The following is a 21,440-nucleotide window of genomic DNA, read 5'->3' as shown; positions in this document are numbered from 1 at the left end:
AGCTGTCAGAATGTTGTTTGTGGGAAGGACAAGCAGTGAAGGTCCCTACCTTATCCAAAGGCTTGTGCCCCTCCATCTGCTCCTGGGAACTGCAGGTGGGTTTCTTCTGGCTGTCACCACCAGAACCAGCTCTCTTCTGACTGGGGAACAAGTAGATCCCAAAGAGCATGAGGATGATTTCAGCGCAGTTCTAGAACCGCCACTGCTGGGGGCTGAGTGGAGCACACTTTCCTGGGTGGGTCTGCTCTGCTCCTGCATCCTCTGCTCCATCTTCTGCAGCTTGGCCATCTCCTGGCTGCGCTGCTCCTCGTGCTGCCTCAGGAGCTCCTCCGTGACCTTCACTGCCGGCAGATCCACCACACTCAGCGTGCATTGGAAGATGCCTGCCGCCAGCAGGATTTTGGTGATGCTTCCAGCCATGGTCTGGAGGAGCAGGAGGAGGAGGGAGAGAAGGGGCACAACAGGGCTGGGTGATGGAGAGATGGTGGCTGGGGCTTTGGGGGCAGTAGATGGTGGACCCAGGGGTGAGTCCGGGAGAAGGTTGGGAAAGTCCTTGGGGACAGTGGCACGTCCCCACAGGCACTGGCCGTAGCTGGCAGCCCTGGGCACCTCTGCGCCTGCCCTTCCCAAACTTATCTCCACAGCCCCTGCACCCTTTCCCCAGCCTTAGAAGTTCCCCTGGGTGCTGGTGCTTCTTGTCTGTGCCTCATCCTTCCCCCAGCCTGCCCCACTCCCTGCTGCCTCAAGCAGTGACACTGCCACATGGGCCATCTGGGCATGTGTCCCCCTCCTCTCATGTCAGAGACACTGGAGCAACACCCTGCCCAGGCAGCTGGGGCTTTGGATGGAACTCCCGTGGAGCCAGACTTTAGGACCTTTGGAAGAAGGGGCAGCCACTCAGGAGCACTGCGCAGCTGACAGGGGATTGTGCAGGGGGAAAATCAGAAAGGCCAAACCCCCAACAGAACTTCATCTGGTTATGTATAAGCTGCCATATAAAAGCATAAGAATGTTTCTATGAATTCATTAGCAGGAAAAGGAAGGCTCAGAAGAGTGTCCATCCTTGACTGGATGAGAGTAAAATACATTGAGAAAGAATGAGGAAGAGACTGAGATATTTAATGCCTTCTTTGCCTCAGTCTTTAGAGTGAGGCCAGTTGTTCTCTGTGTACTCAGGCCCCTGAACCCGAAAACAGAGATGAGGAGCGGGCAGGAAACAACAGCAGGCCAGAGGGACCCAAGTGGGACGCAGGCACTGTTAAACTCAGCCCGTGCTGGAGGATGACTGCCCTGCTGTTCACAGTCTAAGCAGGAATTACTCCCAGCTGCCCAGTCACTTGAGAGATTTAGAATCTTTCTCACCAGCCAAGTAATCTCCTGGTTGCACTGCTCCTCATGCTGGCTCATAGCCTCTGCCGTGGCCTTCACTGTCGGGGCATCTGCCCTCAGTGCGTACCGGAGGACAGCCAGCACCAGCAGGATTGTGGTGATCGTTCCAGCCAGGGAGGAAGAGGGAGAGAGAGAGAGAAGGGGCTCAGTGGAGTCGGGCAGCAGGGAGAAGGCGGCTGGGGCAGCGGGGGCAGGAGATGTAGGGCGCAGGGACAGGAGATGTAGGGCCCAGGGACGGGGCACCGGCCCCAGCGGTGGCACCTGCCTTGCCCGAGGCGTTCTCCACCCTCTCCGCAGCCCTGGGAGCTCCCCGGGCGCTGGTGCTCCCGGCCTGGCCCTGCTGAGCTCGGCCTCGCCCCTGCCAGCCGCACGCGCCGCTGCCCGGGGCCGCACTGCAGCGCTGGCACCGCCGTGTCCGGGACGTGTCCCCTCTGATGTCACAGACACCAGGGCTCCATGGCCGCGCCCCCGCGTGCACAAGGAAAGAAATGCAAATATTTCAAAACCTCCTCTGGGATAAAACAAATAATTTCTTTCCCGCTCCCGATCTTTGAGTCCCCAAGTGGGCACCAACAGAATCAACAGATTACCACTCACAACTGCCTTTAGGCAAGGCAATATCCTTTTGGATTTTATTATGCTCTCCATTTTAAGTACAAAAAATTTGTTTTTACACTGATAGAATCTTTCAAAGGAGTGAGCTTGCTGAAGTTCCGTCTCTGTGAAGTTACTAACATTTTTAATTAATGACATGAAGGCACTCAAATCTCTTTTGTATAATACAGTAAATTTAAATCAGTTAAAACAACAACAACAACAACAACAAAGAACCTCGAATCTTTCTAATAATTTTTAATTCTCTGATTCCTAAGAATTATTAGCAGACAGTCTGCTATGTATGATAAAAACTGTGTGATTTTATATCCACCAAGCATGTCAGGTGGGGCACAATTTCTACTGCAGTGTGGGCAAAAAAAAATTCACCCTACCTAAACCAAATTAATTACACAACAATGAATGTTACTTCACGTATTTTGAATAGGGATGCCAAGTAAAACCCAGTGTACACTTGAAAGGATAGCATTTAGTCTTCATGCTGAATTTTCTGATGCTGGGATATTCAAATTAGATTTTTCAAGCTATTTTAACAACGTTTGACATGTAATATCTAATATAGATGTGCAAAATAGCACCGTGTTAGTTATCTCGTCACAAGGATTGACAAGATCACAAAGCGTATTAGCTAAGCGGTGTTTATCTCTCCACCTTTACTCATTGGAAAGGATCGGTAGGGTGGAAACCACACCTAATGTTGGGTTCAGACACCATGAATCAAGGAAAAAGATTTGCCTAATGTGGCCTCTGGCTTGGTGAAGAAAGAGACTGCAACAGGCAGAGATGCCCTGGGAGTAAAAGAGTAACAGACTGATGCAGTACACCCCCCGTCCTTACATCCAACACATTGAATTTAGACAGACTGCCTGTTTAAGAAAGTGCTTGTAGTGCAAAACAAATATTCAAAGTCAGCACTGGATGTGTAAAAAGAGGCCCTGCAAGGTGACTGGACACAATTTTTCAAGGGAAGAAGCTGGGAAGGTGTTGTCAGGTGTTGACCAATAAAACAGTGCCTGAATATTTTTAAAGCCTTACAGGTTCAGGCTTTGGTGGTCTCTATGGTCTTCTGCCCCAAAACACTACTGCCTATTCTGAAATAAAGGTCTATACCCATCCCTCCAGCTGAAGTATAAATTGGGTGCTGGGTATGCAAGCCAGCTCTTCTGGCAATATACAGAAAACAAAATATCTTACTGAAAGAACCATGTGAGAGACAGGAAACAGAAACCATCTGTCACAGCACATAGTGCAGAGCAACCCCTTGCACCTCTGTAGGCACTGTTCAGAGCTGGACTGAGGAGGAGGGCATTCAAGAGTCTCTGGTATTCAAAACTGGGCAGTGAGAAGAAATACAGCCCTGGCAGCCTGAATTTGGTGCCAGGGAAGGTCATGAAGCAGATCGAGAGCCATCATGTGGCGCACACAGGACAGCCAGGGCATCAGGCCCAGCCAGGATGGGTTTGTGGAAGACAGGTCCTGCCTGACCAACCCATCTCCCCTGTGACAAGTGACCCACTTTGTAATTCAGGACACAAGGAGCACCATCTCCCAACATTCTCTTGCTCAAACAGGATTTATTAAAACAAACAAAAATTCCAGGAAGATATTTACAAAGAGTTCCACACTTCCTGGCAGAGGGAGCATCACAACTGGGAACACTTGCAGGGGCTGCACAGGAAGCAGGGGTCTGAACTCTTGTTTGCCTCCTCAGCCGGGAGCGGAGCTAGCACAGCACATTTTCCTGTCACTGCTCCCCATGGCCACAGGAGCGTCTCGGCGGCAGAACCTCCACAGCGCTCAGGTCTAGTGGAAAAAGAGCACAATGAGTGGTCTCAGGGGCAGGAGCAGCAGGGCGTCAATCATGTCCTTGCAGGCGTTCAGGTGTTTGTCAGCTCTGCCAGCTCTCATGGCTGGATGCAGCCCTCAGAAAGTTGTTCTTGGCAAGGGCTTGGCAAAAGTGCCAGAGGTCCCTACCTTATCCGAGGGCTTCTCCGGTGGGTCGTGAGAGTCAGGATTATCCTCACAGGCCTCCTCCTCCTCCTCCTCCTCCTCCTTTATCTGCTCCTGGGCACTGGTAGAGGTTTCCCACTCTCTGCCATCATCACGGTCAGAGCTGCTGTGCCTGAGCAGCCAGTCGATCCCAAAGACCAGGAGGAGGATTTCAGCACCAACCCAGAACCACCACTCATGGCAAGCCAAGAGCAGGATTCTTCCTGGGGTTAGCCCATGCTGCTCTTGCATCCTCCTGTCCAGCAGCAGCAGCTGGGTCATCTCCACACTGTGCGCCTTCTCATGACTCCTCAGGAGCTCTTCTGTGACCTTCACTGATGGAAGGCCCGCCCTCACTGTGTAATGGAGGATGCCCAGAGGCACCAGGATTTTGGTCATCCTTCCAGTCCTGGCCTGGAGGAGGAGGAGGGAGAAAGCAGCTCAGCAGGGCTGGGTGGTGGGGAGATGGCAGCCGGGGTAGGAAATTTGGGGCCCAGGAATGGGGGCAGCCACCCCCAGAGCCCTGAGGGCACTTGCCCCAACAGTGGAACCTGCCCTGCCCAAGACACTCCCCACAGCCCCTGCACCCCCTCCCCAGCCTTAGAAGTTCCCCTGGGTGCTGGTGCTTCTTGTCTGTGCCTCATCCTTCCCCCAGCCTGCCCCACTCCCTGCTGCCTCAAGCCACACTGCAGCAGTGACACTGCCACACAGGGCATCTGGGGACCTGTCCCCTCTCATGTCAGAGTCATTGCAGCCCCACAGCAACGCCACACGAAGCCAGGCTGGGCTTTGGAAAGAAACCAGATGGAATTCAGATGGAACCAGAGTTTATGACTTTTGGAGGAAGGGTCAGTCTTTTGGGAGGACTGTACAGCTGTCAGGGGGGTGTGCAGAGGGCCAAAGCCCAACTAGAACTGAATCTGGTTGTATATTAACTGCCATATAAGAGAAAAAAAATGTTACCCTGAGTTCACTGGCAACAAAAAGGAGGGCTCAGAAGAATCTCCATCCTTTAGGGGATGGGGGTAAAATACATAGAGAAAGAATGAGGAAGAGACTGAGATATTTAATGCCTTCTTTGCCTCAGTCTTTTAGAGTGAGGCCAGCTGTTCTCAGTGTACTCAGGCCCCTGAACCCGAAAACAGAGATGAGGAGCGGGCAGGAAACAACAGCAGGCCAGAGGGACCCAAGTGGGACGCAGGCACTGTTAAACTCAGCCCGTGCTGGAGGATGACTGCCCTGCTGTTCACAGTCTAAGCAGGAGTTACTCCCAGCTGCCCAGTCACTTGAGAGATTTAGAATCTTTCTCACCAGCCAAGTAATCTCCTGGTTGCACTGCTCCTCATGCTGGCTCATAGCCTCTGCCGTGGCCTTCACTGTCTGGGCATCTGCCCTCAGTGCGTACCGGAGGACAGCCAGCACCAGCAGGATTGTGGTGATCGTTCCAGCCATGGAGGAAGAGGGAGAGAGAGAGAGAAGGGGCTCAGTGGCGTCGGGCAGCAGGGAGAAGGCGGCTGGGGCAGCGGGGGCAGGAGATGTAGGGCGCAGGGACAGGAGATGTAGGGCCCAGGGACGGGGCACCGGCCCCAGCGGAGGCACCTGCCTTGCCCGAGGCGTTCTCCACCCTCTCCGCAGCCCTGGGAGCTCCCCGGGCGCTGGTGCTCCCGGCCTGGCCCTGCTGAGCTCGGCCTCGCCCCTGCCAGCCGCACGCGCCGCTGCCCGGGGCCGCACTGCAGCGCTGGCACCGCCGTGTCCGGGACGTGTCCCCTCTGATGTCACAGACACCAGGGCTCCATGGCCGCGCCCCCGCCCCGCCTGCGAGGCCCTCCCGTGGAACTCGGCTGGAATTGAGATGGAGCCAGGGAGTTTACGACCGTGGGAGAAGGGGCAGCCACTCGGGAGCACTGCACAGCCTTCACGGGGTTGCGCAGGGAGAAAATCAGAAGGGCCGAAGCCTGACCGGAAGTTAATTTGGCCCTGAAAATGCCCCAAAAGGTGACAAAAGCTATTTCCGTAAGCACATTGGTGACAGAAGGAAAATTTTCTTCACCAAATGTGTTGTCAAGCATTAGAACAGGAAGAGCCCAGGGAAGAGGCTGAGTCACCGAACCTGAAGGGGAATAAAATACGTGTAGATACTGCATTCAGGGACATGGCGTAGTGCTGGACTTGGCAGTCCCGGGTTAATGGCCTGTGAAAGTCTCACAGAATGGCAGTACAGCCTTCAGGTGAATCTGCCACTCCCCCCAGTTCTGAATTGTCCCTAAACTTGCTTAAGGTGCCTTTGAGCCCTTTGCCCACGGTTCCCTGTTACACTTTCCTTTGAGGCATCTTAATTCAAATAGCAATGATGTTATAAGGTAGTGACACTCTTCCAGGAATAAAAATGCATATTGTATTTTGTTTAGAGGCTGACACGTGAAATGCTCTCAGTTACACAAACAGACTCCGGATGTCTTGACATTTGGTGTGTTCAAAGGGGATAGGAATGAAAATGATTTTCATTTTATTGTGCAGCGTACCTGTACGATAGTGCACGGGGAACTGGTCTGCCTGCTTTCAGGACTGACATCCATGAAGATGACCATGAGACCCTACTCAGGTCCCTTGACACATGGAACTATAAAGGTGTAAAACTCCAATGAATGCATGAAAACCTAACGATACTTGATTGCCATGTCAGTTTAGTCCTGAAAGCATTTATTTGGAAATGACACTTTTACTACTGATTCCTCCTCTTCCTCTCCCTCCTCCTCTTCCTCCCTGCCCCTCACAGTTCTTTCCTCCCTTCTCACTCCCCCTTGCAGCATTTTCTCTCTTCTCGCGTGCCTCCTCTAGCACTGCCAGGCCTGAACACCTGGGCCAAAGACACAGCTCTGCCTGAGCCAAGACTTCTCAGTGGCCTGGGAGACACTGGCAATGTTCCCACTTTGGGAGGGGAGTGCAGGGGGAAAAGCAGGAGGTCTGTGTGCACAAGGCTGTGTCCCAGAACCCATCAAACTGTGTCTAGAGGTGGCTGAGCCTCCAGCTGTTGGTCAAGATGTGATGGTCAATGGCCTCCACAGTCCTTTGGGTGTTTCAATTCATGGGTTAATCATCTTTTAAAGAACGGCTTGAGGAAAAGACACTACGATGGAACTGCTGATTTCAGCAGCATCTTTTGAAGCAAGTTCAGAGGTATTCCAAGGCATGGGAAAGGATGCTGAGAGGAGGAGATGGCAAGAAGAGCATGAGAGAAGGCAGGGAGGTGGCAAGCGCCTAAGCACAAGTGTCACCACTGCAGACATCAACGAGAGCACAAACTTCATCTCCGTGTTACAGAGGGGAGATGGAGCCGTCCCCCAACGCAGTCTTGCCCAGACCCTCACAGACACAGGATTTCTCAAAGCAAATCAACAATTTTATTAACAGATGGACAAGCAGGAAATCTCTTCTGCATCTCCTGGGAGGGCGACCGTCACAACTGGGACCATTTGCAGAGGCTGCGTAGGAAGCAGGGATCTGGACTCTGTTTGCCTCCTCAGGTGGGAGAGGAGGAAGCATGGCACGTTCTGTGGCTGCTGCTCCCTGTGGCTGCAGTGGTATCAGCAGGTCTTCCCCAGTGCCCAGCTCTGGTGGAAAAAGTGCAGTGGTTGGTCTCAGGGGCACGAGCAGCAGGTGGTTGATGGTGTTGCCCTTGCCAGGTGCTCTGGACTTTGTAGGTGCTGCCAGCTCCCAGGGCTGGATGCAGCTGTCAGAATGTTGTTTGTGGGAAGGACAAGCAGTGAAGGTCCCTACCTTATCCAAGGGCTTGTGCCCCTCCATCTGCTCCTGGGAACTGCAGGTGGGTTTCTTCTGGCTGTCACCACCAGAACCAGCTCTCTTCTGACTGGGGAACAAGTAGATCCCAAAGAGCATGAGGATGATTTCAGCGCAGTTCTAGAACCGCCACTGCTGGGGGCTGAGTGGAGCACACTTTCCTGGGTGGGTCTGCTCTGCTCCTGCATCCTCTGCTCCATCTTCTGCAGCTTGGCCATCTCCTGGCTGCGCTGCTCCTCGTGCTGCCTCAGGAGCTCCTCCGTGACCTTCACTGCCGGCAGATCCACCACACTCAGCGTGCATTGGAAGATGCCTGCTGCCAGCAGGATTTTGGTGATGCTTCCTGCCATGGTCTGGAGGAGCAGGAGGAGGAGGGAGAGAAGGGGCACAACAGGGCTGGGTGATGGAGAGATGGTGACTGGGGCTTTGGGGGCAGTAGATGGTGGACCCACGGGTGAGTCTGGGAGAAGGTTGGGAAAGTCCTTGGGGACGGTGGCACGTCCCCACAGGCACTGGCCGTAGCTGGCAGCCCTGGGCACCTCTGCGCCTGCCCTTCCCAAACTTATCTCCACAGCCCCTGCACCCTTTCCCCAGCCTTAGAAGTTCCCCTGGGTGCTGGTGCTTCTTGTCTGTGCCTCATCCTTCCCCCAGCCTGCCCCACTCCCTGCTGCCTCAAGCAGTGACACTGCCACATGGGCCATCTGGGCATGTGTCCCCCTCCTCTCATGTCAGAGACACTGGAGCAACACCCTGCCCAGGCAGCTGGGGCTTTGGATGGAACTCCCGTGGAGCCAGACTTTAGGACCTTTGGAAGAAGGGGCAGCCACTCAGGAGCACTGCGCAGCTGACAGGGGATTGTGCAGGGGGAAAATCAGAAAGGCCAAACCCCCAACAGAACTTCATCTGGTTATGTATAAGCTGCCATATAAAAGCATAAGAATGTTTCTATGAATTCATTAGCAGGAAAAGGAAGGCTCAGAAGAGTGTCCATCCTTGACTGGATGAGAGTAAAATACATTGAGAAAGAATGAGGAAGAGACTGAGATATTTAATGCCTTCTTTGCCTCAGTCTTTAGAGTGAGGCCAGTTGTTCTCTGTGTACTCAGGCCCCTGAACCCGAAAACAGAGATGAGGAGCGGGCAGGAAACAACAGCAGGCCAGAGGGACCCAAGTGGGACGCAGGCACTGTTAAACTCAGCCCGTGCTGGAGGATGACTGCCCTGCTGTTCACAGACTAAGCAGGAATTACTCCCAGCTGCCCAGTCACTTGAGAGATTTAGAATCTTTCTCACCAGCCAAGTAATCTCCTGGTTGCACTGCTCCTCATGCTGGCTCATAGCCTCTGCCGTGGCCTTCACTGTCGGGGCATCTGCCCTCAGTGCGTACCGGAGGACAGCCAGCACCAGCAGGATTGTGGTGATCGTTCCAGCCAGGGAGGAAGAGGGAGAGAGAGAGAGAAGGGGCTCAGTGGAGTCGGGCAGCAGGGAGAAGGCGGCTGGGGCAGCGGGGGCAGGAGATGTAGGGCGCAGGGACAGGAGATGTAGGGCCCAGGGACGGGGCACCGGCCCCAGCGGTGGCACCTGCCTTGCCCGAGGCGTTCTCCACCCTCTCCGCAGCCCTGGGAGCTCCCCGGGCGCTGGTGCTCCCGGCCTGGCCCTGCTGAGCTCGGCCTCGCCCCTGCCAGCCGCACGCGCCGCTGCCCGGGGCCGCACTGCAGCGCTGGCACCGCCGTGTCCGGGACGTGTCCCCTCTGATGTCACAGACACCAGGGCTCCATGGCCGCGCCCCCGCGTGCACAAGGAAAGAAATGCAAATATTTCAAAACCTCCTCTGGGATAAAACAAATAATTTCTTTCCCGCTCCCGATCTTTGAGTCCCCAAGTGGGCACCAACAGAATCAACAGATTACCACTCACAACTGCCTTTAGGCAAGGCAATATCCTTTTGGATTTTATTATGCTCTCCATTTTAAGTACAAAAAATTTGTTTTTACACTGATAGAATCTTTCAAAGGAGTGAGCTTGCTGAAGTTCCGTCTCTGTGAAGTTACTAACATTTTTAATTAATGACATGAAGGCACTCAAATCTCTTTTGTATAATACAGTAAATTTAAATCAGTTAAAACAACAACAACAACAACAACAAAGAACCTCGAATCTTTCTAATAATTTTTAATTCTCTGATTCCTAAGAATTATTAGCAGACAGTCTGCTATGTATTATAAAAACTGTGTGATTTTATATCCACCAAGCATGTCAGGTGGGGCACAATTTCACCTTTCTTCCTTGCCAGTGTGATGAGGCCCACTGGATGTTACTTCACGTATTTTGAATAGGGATGCCAAGTAAAACCCAGTGTACACTTGAAAGGATAGCATTTAGTCTTCATGCTGAATTTTCTGATGCTGGGATATTCAAATTAGATTTTTCAAGCTATTTTAACAACGTTTGACATGTAATATCTAATATAGATGTGCAAAATAGCACCGTGTTAGTTATCTCGTCACAAGGATTGACAAGATCACAAAGCGTATTAGCTAAGCGGTGTTTATCTCTCCACCTTTACTCATTGGAAAGGATCGGTAGGGTGGAAACCACACCTAATGTTGGGTTCAGACACCATGAATCAAGGAAAAAGATTTGCCTAATGTGGCCTCTGGCTTGGTGAAGAAAGAGACTGCAACAGGCAGAGATGCCCTGGGAGTAAAAGAGTAACAGACTGATGCAGTACACCCCCCGTCCTTACATCCAACACATTGAATTTAGACAGACTGCCTGTTTAAGAAAGTGCTTGTAGTGCAAAACAAATATTCAAAGTCAGCACTGGATGTGTAAAAAGAGGCCCTGCAAGGTGACTGGACACAATTTTTCAAGGGAAGAAGCTGGGAAGGTGTTGTCAGGTGTTGACCAATAAAACAGTGCCTGAATATTTTTAAAGCCTTACAGGTTCAGGCTTTGGTGGTCTCTATGGTCTTCTGCCCCAAAACACTACTGCCTATTCTGAAATAAAGGTCTATACCCATCCCTCCAGCTGAAGTATAAATTGGGTGCTGGGTATGCAAGCCAGCTCTTCTGGCAATATACAGAAAACAAAATATCTTACTGAAAGAACCATGTGAGAGACAGGAAACAGAAACCATCTGTCACAGCACATAGTGCAGAGCAACCCCTTGCACCTCTGTAGGCACTGTTCAGAGCTGGACTGAGGAGGAGGGCATTCAAGAGTCTCTGGTATTCAAAACTGGGCAGTGAGAAGAAATACAGCCCTGGCAGCCTGAATTTGGTGCCAGGGAAGGTCATGAAGCAGATCGAGAGCCATCATGTGGCGCACACAGGACAGCCAGGGCATCAGGCCCAGCCAGGATGGGTTTGTGGAAGACAGGTCCTGCCTGACCAACCCATCTCCCCTGTGACAAGTGACCCACTTTGTAATTCAGGACACAAGGAGCACCATCTCCCAACATTCTCTTGCTCAAACAGGATTTATTAAAACAAACAAAAATTCCAGGAAGATATTTACAAAGAGTTCCACACTTCCTGGCAGAGGGAGCATCACAACTGGGAACACTTGCAGGGGCTGCACAGGAAGCAGGGGTCTGAACTCTTGTTTGCCTCCTCAGCCGGGAGCGGAGCTAGCACAGCACATTTTCCTGTCACTGCTCCCCATGGCCACAGGAGCGTCTCGGCGGCAGAACCTCCACAGCGCTCAGGTCTAGTGGAAAAAGAGCACAATGAGTGGTCTCAGGGGCAGGAGCAGCAGGGCGTCAATCATGTCCTTGCAGGCGTTCAGGTGTTTGTCAGCTCTGCCAGCTCTCATGGCTGGATGCAGCCCTCAGAAAGTTGTTCTTGGCAAGGGCTTGGCAAAAGTGCCAGAGGTCCCTACCTTATCCGAGGGCTTCTCCGGTGGGTCGTGAGAGTCAGGATTATCCTCACAGGCCTCCTCCTCCTCCTCCTCCTCCTCCTTTATCTGCTCCTGGGCACTGGTAGAGGTTTCCCACTCTCTGCCATCATCACGGTCAGAGCTGCTGTGCCTGAGCAGCCAGTCGATCCCAAAGACCAGGAGGAGGATTTCAGCACCAACCCAGAACCACCACTCATGGCAAGCCAAGAGCAGGATTCTTCCTGGGGTTAGCCCATGCTGCTCTTGCATCCTCCTGTCCAGCAGCAGCAGCTGGGTCATCTCCACACTGTGCGCCTTCTCATGACTCCTCAGGAGCTCTTCTGTGACCTTCACTGATGGAAGGCCCGCCCTCACTGTGTAATGGAGGATGCCCAGAGGCACCAGGATTTTGGTCATCCTTCCAGTCCTGGCCTGGAGGAGGAGGAGGGAGAAAGCAGCTCAGCAGGGCTGGGTGGTGGGGAGATGGCAGCCGGGGTAGGAAATTTGGGGCCCAGGAATGGGGGCAGCCACCCCCAGAGCCCTGAGGGCACTTGCCCCAACAGTGGAACCTGCCCTGCCCAAGACACTCCCCACAGCCCCTGCACCCCCTCCCCAGCCTTAGAAGTTCCCCTGGGTGCTGGTGCTTCTTGTCTGTGCCTCATCCTTCCCCCAGCCTGCCCCACTCCCTGCTGCCTCAAGCCACACTGCAGCAGTGACACTGCCACACAGGGCATCTGGGGACCTGTCCCCTCTCATGTCAGAGTCATTGCAGCCCCACAGCAACGCCACACGAAGCCAGGCTGGGCTTTGGAAAGAAACCAGATGGAATTCAGATGGAACCAGAGTTTATGACTTTTGGAGGAAGGGTCAGTCTTTTGGGAGGACTGTACAGCTGTCAGGGGGGTGTGCAGAGGGCCAAAGCCCAACTAGAACTGAATCTGGTTGTATATTAACTGCCATATAAGAGAAAAAAAATGTTACCCTGAGTTCACTGGCAACAAAAAGGAGGGCTCAGAAGAATCTCCATCCTTTAGGGGATGGGGGTAAAATACATAGAGAAAGAATGAGGAAGAGACTGAGATATTTAATGCCTTCTTTGCCTCAGTCTTTTAGAGTGAGGCCAGCTGTTCTCAGTGTACTCAGGCCCCTGAACCCGAAAACAGAGATGAGGAGCGGGCAGGAAACAACAGCAGGCCAGAGGGACCCAAGTGGGACGCAGGCACTGTTAAACTCAGCCCGTGCTGGAGGATGACTGCCCTGCTGTTCGCAGACTAAGCAGGAGTTACTCCCAGCTGCCCAGTCACTTGAGAGATTTAGAATCTTTCTCACCAGCCAAGTAATCTCCTGGTTGCACTGCTCCTCATGCTGGCTCATAGCCTCTGCCGTGGCCTTCACTGTCTGGGCATCTGCCCTCAGTGCGTACCGGAGGACAGCCAGCACCAGCAGGATTGTGGTGATCGTTCCAGCCATGAAGGAAGAGGGAGAGAGAGAGAGAAGGGGCTCAGTGGCGTCGGGCAGCAGGGAGAAGGCGGCTGGGGCAGCGGGGGCAGGAGATGTAGGGCGCAGGGACAGGAGATGTAGGGCCCAGGGACGGGGCACCGGCCCCAGCGGAGGCACCTGCCTTGCCCGAGGCGTTCTCCACCCTCTCCGCAGCCCTGGGAGCTCCCCGGGCGCTGGTGCTCCCGGCCTGGCCCTGCTGAGCTCGGCCTCGCCCCTGCCAGCCGCACGCGCCGCTGCCCGGGGCCGCACTGCAGCGCTGGCACCGCCGTGTCCGGGACGTGTCCCCTCTGATGTCACAGACACCAGGGCTCCATGGCCGCGCCCCCGCCCCGCCTGCGAGGCCCTCCCGTGGAACTCGGCTGGAATTGAGATGGAGCCAGGGAGTTTACGACCGTGGGAGAAGGGGCAGCCACTCGGGAGCACTGCACAGCCTTCACGGGGTTGCGCAGGGAGAAAATCAGAAGGGCCGAAGCCTGACCGGAAGTTAATTTGGCCCTGAAAATGCCCCAAAAGGTGACAAAAGCTATTTCCGTAAGCACATTGGTGACAGAAGGAAAATTTTCTTCACCAAATGTGTTGTCAAGCATTAGAACAGGAAGAGCCCAGGGAAGAGGCTGAGTCACCGAACCTGAAGGGGAATAAAATACGTGTAGATACTGCATTCAGGGACATGGCGTAGTGCTGGACTTGGCAGTCCCGGGTTAATGGCCTGTGAAAGTCTCACAGAATGGCAGTACAGCCTTCAGGTGAATCTGCCACTCCCCCCAGTTCTGAATTGTCCCTAAACTTGCTTAAGGTGCCTTTGAGCCCTTTGCCCACGGTTCCCTGTTACACTTTCCTTTGAGGCATCTTAATTCAAATAGCAATGATGTTATAAGGTAGTGACACTCTTCCAGAAATAAAAATGCATATTGTATTTTGTTTAGAGGCTGACACGTGAAATGCTCTCAGTTACACAAACAGACTCCGGATGTCTTGACATTTGGTGTGTTCAAAGGGGATAGGAATGAAAATGATTTTCATTTTATTGTGCAGCGTACCTGTACGATAGTGCACGGGGAACTGGTCTGCCTGCTTTCAGGACTGACATCCATGAAGATGACCATGAGACCCTACTCAGGTCCCTTGACACATGGAACTATAAAGGTGTAAAACTCCAATGAATGCATGAAAACCTAACGATACTTGATTGCCATGTCAGTTTAGTCCTGAAAGCATTTATTTGGAAATGACACTTTTACTACTGATTCCTCCTCTTCCTCTCCCTCCTCCTCTTCCTCCCTGCCCCTCACAGTTCTTTCCTCCCTTCTCACTCCCCCTTGCAGCATTTTGTCTCCTCTCGCGTGCCTCCTCTAGCACTGCCAGGCCTGAACACCTGGGCCAAAGACACAGCTCTGCCTGAGCCAAGACTTCTCAGTGGCCTGGGAGACACTGGCAATGTTCCCACTTTGGGAGGGGAGTGCAGGGGGAAAAGCAGGAGGTCTGTGTGCACAAGGCTGTGTCCCAGAACCCATCAAACTGTGTCTAGAGGTGGCTGAGCCTCCAGCTGTTGGTCAAGATGTGATGGTCAATGGCCTCCACAGTCCTTTGGGTGTTTCAATTCATGGGTTAATCATCTTTTAAAGAACGGCTTGAGGAAAAGACACTACGATGGAACTGCTGATTTCAGCAGCATCTTTTGAAGCAAGTTCAGAGGTATTCCAAGGCATGGGAAAGGATGCTGAGAGGAGGAGATGGCAAGAAGAGCATGAGAGAAGGCAGGGAGGTGGCAAGCGCCTAAGCACAAGTGTCACCACTGCAGACATCAACGAGAACACAAACTTCATCTCCGTGTTACAGAGGGGAGATGGAGCCGTCCCCCAACGCAGTCTTGCCCAGACCCTCACAGACACAGGATTTCTCAAAGCAAATCAACAATTTTATTAACAGATGGACAAGCAGGAAATCTCTTCTGCATCTCCTGGGAGGGCGACCGTCACAACTGGGACCATTTGCAGAGGCTGCGTAGGAAGCAGGGATTTGGACTCTGTTTGCCTCCTCAGGTGGGAGAGGAGGAAGCATGGCACGTTCTGTGGCTGCTGCTCCCTGTGGCTGCAAGGGTATCAGCAGGTCTTCCCCAGTGCCCAGCTCTGGTGGAAAAAGTGCAGTGGTTGGTCTCAGGGGCACGAGCAGCAGGTGGTTGATGGTGTTGCCCTTGCCAGGTGCTCTGGACTTTGTAGGTGCTGCCAGCTCCCAGGGCTGGATGCAGCTGTCAGAATGTTGTTTGTGGGAAGGACAAGCAGTGAAGGTCCCTACCTTATCCAAAGGCTTGTGCCCCTCCATCTGCTCCTGGGAACTGCAGGTGGGTTTCTTCTGGCTGTCACCACCAGAACCAGCTCTCTTCTGACTGGGGAACAAGTAGATCCCAAAGAGCATGAGGATGATTTCAGCGCAGTTCTAGAACCGCCACTGCTGGGGGCTGAGTGGAGCACACTTTCCTGGGTGGGTCTGCTCTGCTCCTGCATCCTCTGCTCCATCTTCTGCAGCTTGGCCATCTCCTGGCTGCGCTGCTCCTCGTGCTGCCTCAGGAGCTCCTCCGTGACCTTCACTGCCGGCAGATCCACCACACTCAGCGTGCATTGGAAGATGCCTGCCGCCAGCAGGATTTTGGTGATGCTTCCAGCCATGGTCTGGAGGAGCAGGAGGAGGAGGGAGAGAAGGGGCACAACAGGGCTGGGTGATGGAGAGATGGTGGCTGGGGCTTTGGGGGCAGTAGATGGTGGACCCAGGGGTGAGTCCGGGAGAAGGTTGGGAAAGTCCTTGGGGACAGTGGCACGTCCCCACAGGCACTGGCCGTAGCTGGCAGCCCTGGGCACCTCTGCGCCTGCCCTTCCCAAACTTATCTCCACAGCCCCTGCACCCTTTCCCCAGCCTTAGAAGTTCCCCTGGGTGCTGGTGCTTCTTGTCTGTGCCTCATCCTTCCCCCAGCCTGCCCCACTCCCTGCTGCCTCAAGCAGTGACACTGCCACATGGGCCATCTGGGCATGTGTCCCCCTCCTCTCATGTCAGAGACACTGGAGCAACACCCTGCCCAGGCAGCTGGGGCTTTGGATGGAACTCCCACGGAGCCAGACTTTAGGACCTTTGGAAGAAGGGGCAGCCACTCAGGAGCACTGCGCAGCTGACAGGGGATTGCGCAGGGGGAAAATCAGAAAGGCCAAACCCCCAACAGAACTTCATCTGGTTATATATAAGCTGCCATATAAAAGCATAAGAATGTTTCTATGAATTCATTAGCAGCAAAAGGAAGGCTCAGAAGAGTGTCCATCCTTGACTGGATGAGGGTAAAATACATTGAGAAAGAATGAGGAAGAGACTGAGATATTTAATTGCCTTCTTTGCCTCAGTCTTTAGAGTAAGGCCTGTTGTTCTCTGTGTACTCAGGCCCCTGAACCCGAAAACAGAGATGAGGAGCGGGCAGGAAACAACAGCAGGCCAGAGGGACCCAAGTGGGACGCAGGCACTGTTAAACTCAGCCCGTGCTGGAGGATGACTGCCCTGCTGTTCACAGACTAAGCAGGAGTTACTCCCAGCTGCCCAGTCACTTGAGAGATTTAGAATCTTTCTCACCAGCCAAGTAATCTCCTGGTTGCACTGCTCCTCATGCTGGCTCATAGCCTCTGCCGTGGCCTTCACTGTCGGGGCATCTGCCCTCAGTGCGTACCGGAGGACAGCCAGCACCAGCAGGATTGTGGTGATCGTTCCAGCCAGGGAGGAAGAGGGAGAGAGAGAGAGAAGGGGCTCAGTGGCGTCGGGCAGCAGGGAGAAGGCGGCTGGGGCAGCGGGGGCAGGAGATGTAGGGCGCAGGGACAGGAGATGTAGGGCCCAGGGACGGGGCACCGGCCCCAGCGGAGGCACCTGCCTTGCCCGAGGCGTTCTCCACCCTCTCCGCAGCCCTGGGAGCTCCCCGGGCGCTGGTGCTCCCGGCCTGGCCCTGCTGAGCTCGGCCTCGCCCCTGCCAGCCGCACGCGCCGCTGCCCGGGGCCGCACTGCAGCGCTGGCACCGCCGTGTCCGGGACGTGTCCCCTCTGATGTCACAGACACCAGGGCTCCATGGCCACGCCCCCGCGTGCACAAGGAAAAAAATGCAAATATTTCAAAACCTCCTCTGGGATAAAACAAATAATTTCTTTCCCGCTCCCGATCATTGAGTCCCCAAGTGGGCACCAACAGAATCAACAGATTACCACTCACAACTGCCTTTAGGCAAGGCAATATCCTTTTGGATTTTATTATGCTCTCCATTTTAAGTACAAAAAATTTGTTTTTACACTGATAGAATCTTTCAAAGGAGTGAGCTTTCTGAAGTTCGGTCTCTGTGAAGTTACTAACATTTTTAATTAATGACATGAAGGCACTCAAATCTCTTTTGTATAATACAGTAAATTTAAATCAGTTAAAACAACAACAACAACAACAACAAAGAACCTCAAATCTTTCTAATAATTTTTAATTCTCTGATTCCTAAGAATTATTAGCAGACAGTCTGCTATGTATGATAAAAACTGTGTGATTTTATATCCACCAAGCATGTCAGGTGGGGCACAATTTCACCTTTCTTCCTTGCCAGTGTGATGAGGCCCACTGGATGTTACTTCACGTATTTTGAATAGGGATGCCAAGTAAAACCCAGTGTACACTTGAAAGGATAGCATTTAGTCTTCATGCTGAATTTTCTGATGCTGGGATATTCAAATTAGATTTTTCAAGCTATTTTAACAACGTTTGACATGTAATATCTAATATAGATGTGCAAAATAGCACCGTGTTAGTTATCTCGTCACAAGGATTGACAAGATCACAAAGCGTATTAGCTAAGCGGTGTTTATCTCTCCACCTTTACTCATTGGAAAGGATCGGTAGGGTGGAAACCACACCTAATGTTGGGTTCAGACACCATGAATCAAGGAAAAAGATTTGCCTAATGTGGCCTCTGGCTTGGTGAAGAAAGAGACTGCAACAGGCAGAGATGCCCTGGGAGTAAAAGAGTAACAGACTGATGCAGTACACCCCCCGTCCTTACATCCAACACATTGAATTTAGACAGACTGCCTGTTTAAGAAAGTGCTTGTAGTGCAAAACAAATATTCAAAGTCAGCACTGGATGTGTAAAAAGAGGCCCTGCAAGGTGACTGGACACAATTTTTCAAGGGAAGAAGCTGGGAAGGTGTTGTCAGGTGTTGACCAATAAAACAGTGCCTGAATATTTTTAAAGCCTTACAGGTTCAGGCTTTGGTGGTCTCTATGGTCTTCTGCCCCAAAACACTACTGCCTATTCTGAAATAAAGGTCTATACCCATCCCTCCAGCTGAAGTATAAATTGGGTGCTGGGTATGCAAGCCAGCTCTTCTGGCAATATACAGAAAACAAAATATCTTACTGAAAGAACCATGTGAGAGACAGGAAACAGAAACCATCTGTCACAGCACATAGTGCAGAGCAACCCCTTGCACCTCTGTAGGCACTGTTCAGAGCTGGACTGAGGAGGAGGGCATTCAAGAGTCTCTGGTATTCAAAACTGGGCAGTGAGAAGAAATACAGCCCTGGCAGCCTGAATTTGGTGCCAGGGAAGGTCATGAAGCAGATCGAGAGCCATCATGTGGCGCACACAGGACAGCCAGGGCATCAGGCCCAGCCAGGATGGGTTTGTGGAAGACAGGTCCTGCCTGACCAACCCATCTCCCCTGTGACAAGTGACCCACTTTGTAATTCAGGACACAAGGAGCACCATCTCCCAACATTCTCTTGCTCAAACAGGATTTATTAAAACAAACAAAAATTCCAGGAAGATATTTACAAAGAGTTCCACACTTCCTGGCAGAGGGAGCATCACAACTGGGAACACTTGCAGGGGCTGCACAGGAAGCAGGGGTCTGAACTCTTGTTTGCCTCCTCAGCCGGGAGCGGAGCTAGCACAGCACATTTTCCTGTCACTGCTCCCCATGGCCACAGGAGCGTCTCGGCGGCAGAACCTCCACAGCGCTCAGGTCTAGTGGAAAAAGAGCACAATGAGTGGTCTCAGGGGCAGGAGCAGCAGGGGGTCAATCATGTCCTTGCAGGCGTTCAGGTGTTTGTCAGCTCTGCCAGCTCTCATGGCTGGATGCAGCCCTCAGAAAGTTGTTCTTGGCAAGGGCTTGGCAAAAGTGCCAGAGGTCCCTACCTTATCCGAGGGCTTCTCTGGTGGGTCGTGAGAGTCAGGATTATCCTCACAGGCCTCCTCCTCCTCCTCCTCCTCCTTTATCTGCTCCTGGGCACTGGTAGAGGTTTCCCACTCTCTGCCACCATCACGGTCAGAGCTGCTGTGCCTGAGCAGCCAGTCGATCCCAAAGACCAGGAGGAGGATTTCAGCACCAACCCAGAACCACCACTCATGGCAAGCCAAGAGCAGGATTCTTCCTGGGGTTAGCCCATACTGCTCTTGCATCCTCCTGTCCAGCAGCAGCAGCTGGGTCATCTCCACACTGTGCGCCTTCTCATGACGCCTCAGGAGCTCTTCTGTGACCTTCACTGATGGAAGGCCCGCCCTCACTGTGTAATGGAGGATGCCCAGAGGCACCAGGATTTTGGTCATCCTTCCAGTCCTGGCCTGGAGGAGGAGGAGGAGGGAGAAAGCAGCTCAGCAGGGCTGGGTGGTGGGGAGATGGCAGCCGGGGTAGGAAATTTGGGGCCCAGGAATGGGGGCAGCCACCCCCAGAGCCCTGAGGGCACTTGCCCCAACAGTGGAACCTGCCCTGCCCAAGACACTCCCCACAGCCCCTGCACCCCCTCCCCAGCCTTAGAAGTTCCCCTGGGTGCTGGTGCTTCTTGTCTGTGCCTCATCCTTCCCCCAGCCTGCCCCACTCCCTGCTGCCTCAAGCCACACTGCAGCAGTGACACTGCCACACAGGGCATCTGGGGACCTGTCCCCTCTCATGTCAGAGTCATTGCAGCCCCACAGCAACGCCACACGAAGCCAGGCTGGGCTTTGGAAAGAAACCAGATGGAATTCAGATGGAACCAGAGTTTATGACTTTTGGAGGAAGGGTCAGTCTTTTGGGAGGACTGTACAGCTGTCAGGGGGGTGTGCAGAGGGCCAAAGCCCAACTAGAACTGAATCTGGTTGTATATTAACTGCCATATAAGAGAAAAAAAATGTTACCCTGAGTTCACTGGCAACAAAAAGGAGGGCTCAGAAGAATCTCCATCCTTTAGGGGATGGGGGTAAAATACATAGAGAAAGAATGAGGAAGAGACTGAGATATTTAATGCCTTCTTTGCCTCAGTCTTTTAGAGTGAGGCCAGCTGTTCTCAGTGTACTCAGGCCCCTGAACCCGAAAACAGAGATGAGGAGCGGGCAGGAAACAACAGCAGGCCAGAGGGACCCAAGTGGGACGCAGGCACTGTTAAACTCAGCCCGTGCTGGAGGATGACTGCCCTGCTGTTCGCAGACTAAGCAGGAGTTACTCCCAGCTGCCCAGTCACTTGAGAGATTTAGAATCTTTCTCACCAGCCAAGTAATCTCCTGGTTGCACTGCTCCTCATGCTGGCTCATAGCCTCTGCCGTGGCCTTCACTGTCTGGGCATCTGCCCTCAGTGCGTACCGGAGGACAGCCAGCACCAGCAGGATTGTGGTGATCGTTCCAGCCATGGAGGAAGAGGGAGAGAGAGAGAGAAGGGGCTCAGTGGCGTCGGGCAGCAGGGAGAAGGCGGCTGGGGCAGCGGGGGCAGGAGATGTAGGGCGCAGGGACAGGAGATGTAGGGCCCAGGGACGGGGCACCGGCCCCAGCGGAGGCACCTGCCTTGCCCGAGGCGTTCTCCACCCTCTCCGCAGCCCTGGGAGCTCCCCGGGCGCTGGTGCTCCCGGCCTGGCCCTGCTGAGCTCGGCCTCGCCCCTGCCAGCCGCACGCGCCGCTGCCCGGGGCCGCACTGCAGCGCTGGCACCGCCGTGTCCGGGACGTGTCCCCTCTGATGTCACAGACACCAGGGCTCCATGGCCGCGCCCCCGCCCCGCCTGCGAGGCCCTCCCGTGGAACTCGGCTGGAATTGAGATGGAGCCAGGGAGTTTACGACCGTGGGAGAAGGGGCAGCCACTCGGGAGCACTGCACAGCCTTCACGGGGTTGCGCAGGGAGAAAATCAGAAGGGCCGAAGCCTGACCGGAAGTTAATTTGGCCCTGAAAATGCCCCAAAAGGTGACAAAAGCTATTTCCGTAAGCACATTGGTGACAGAAGGAAAATTTTCTTCACCAAATG

Source organism: Chamaea fasciata, unplaced genomic scaffold (genome assembly GCF_029207755.1).
Source record: "Chamaea fasciata isolate MVZ Bird 193981 ecotype frontalis unplaced genomic scaffold, bChaFas1.0.hap1 SCAF_2, whole genome shotgun sequence".
NCBI classification, from domain to species: domain Eukaryota; kingdom Metazoa; phylum Chordata; class Aves; order Passeriformes; family Sylviidae; genus Chamaea; species Chamaea fasciata.
Note: the sequence above shows the minus strand (reverse complement) of the source record.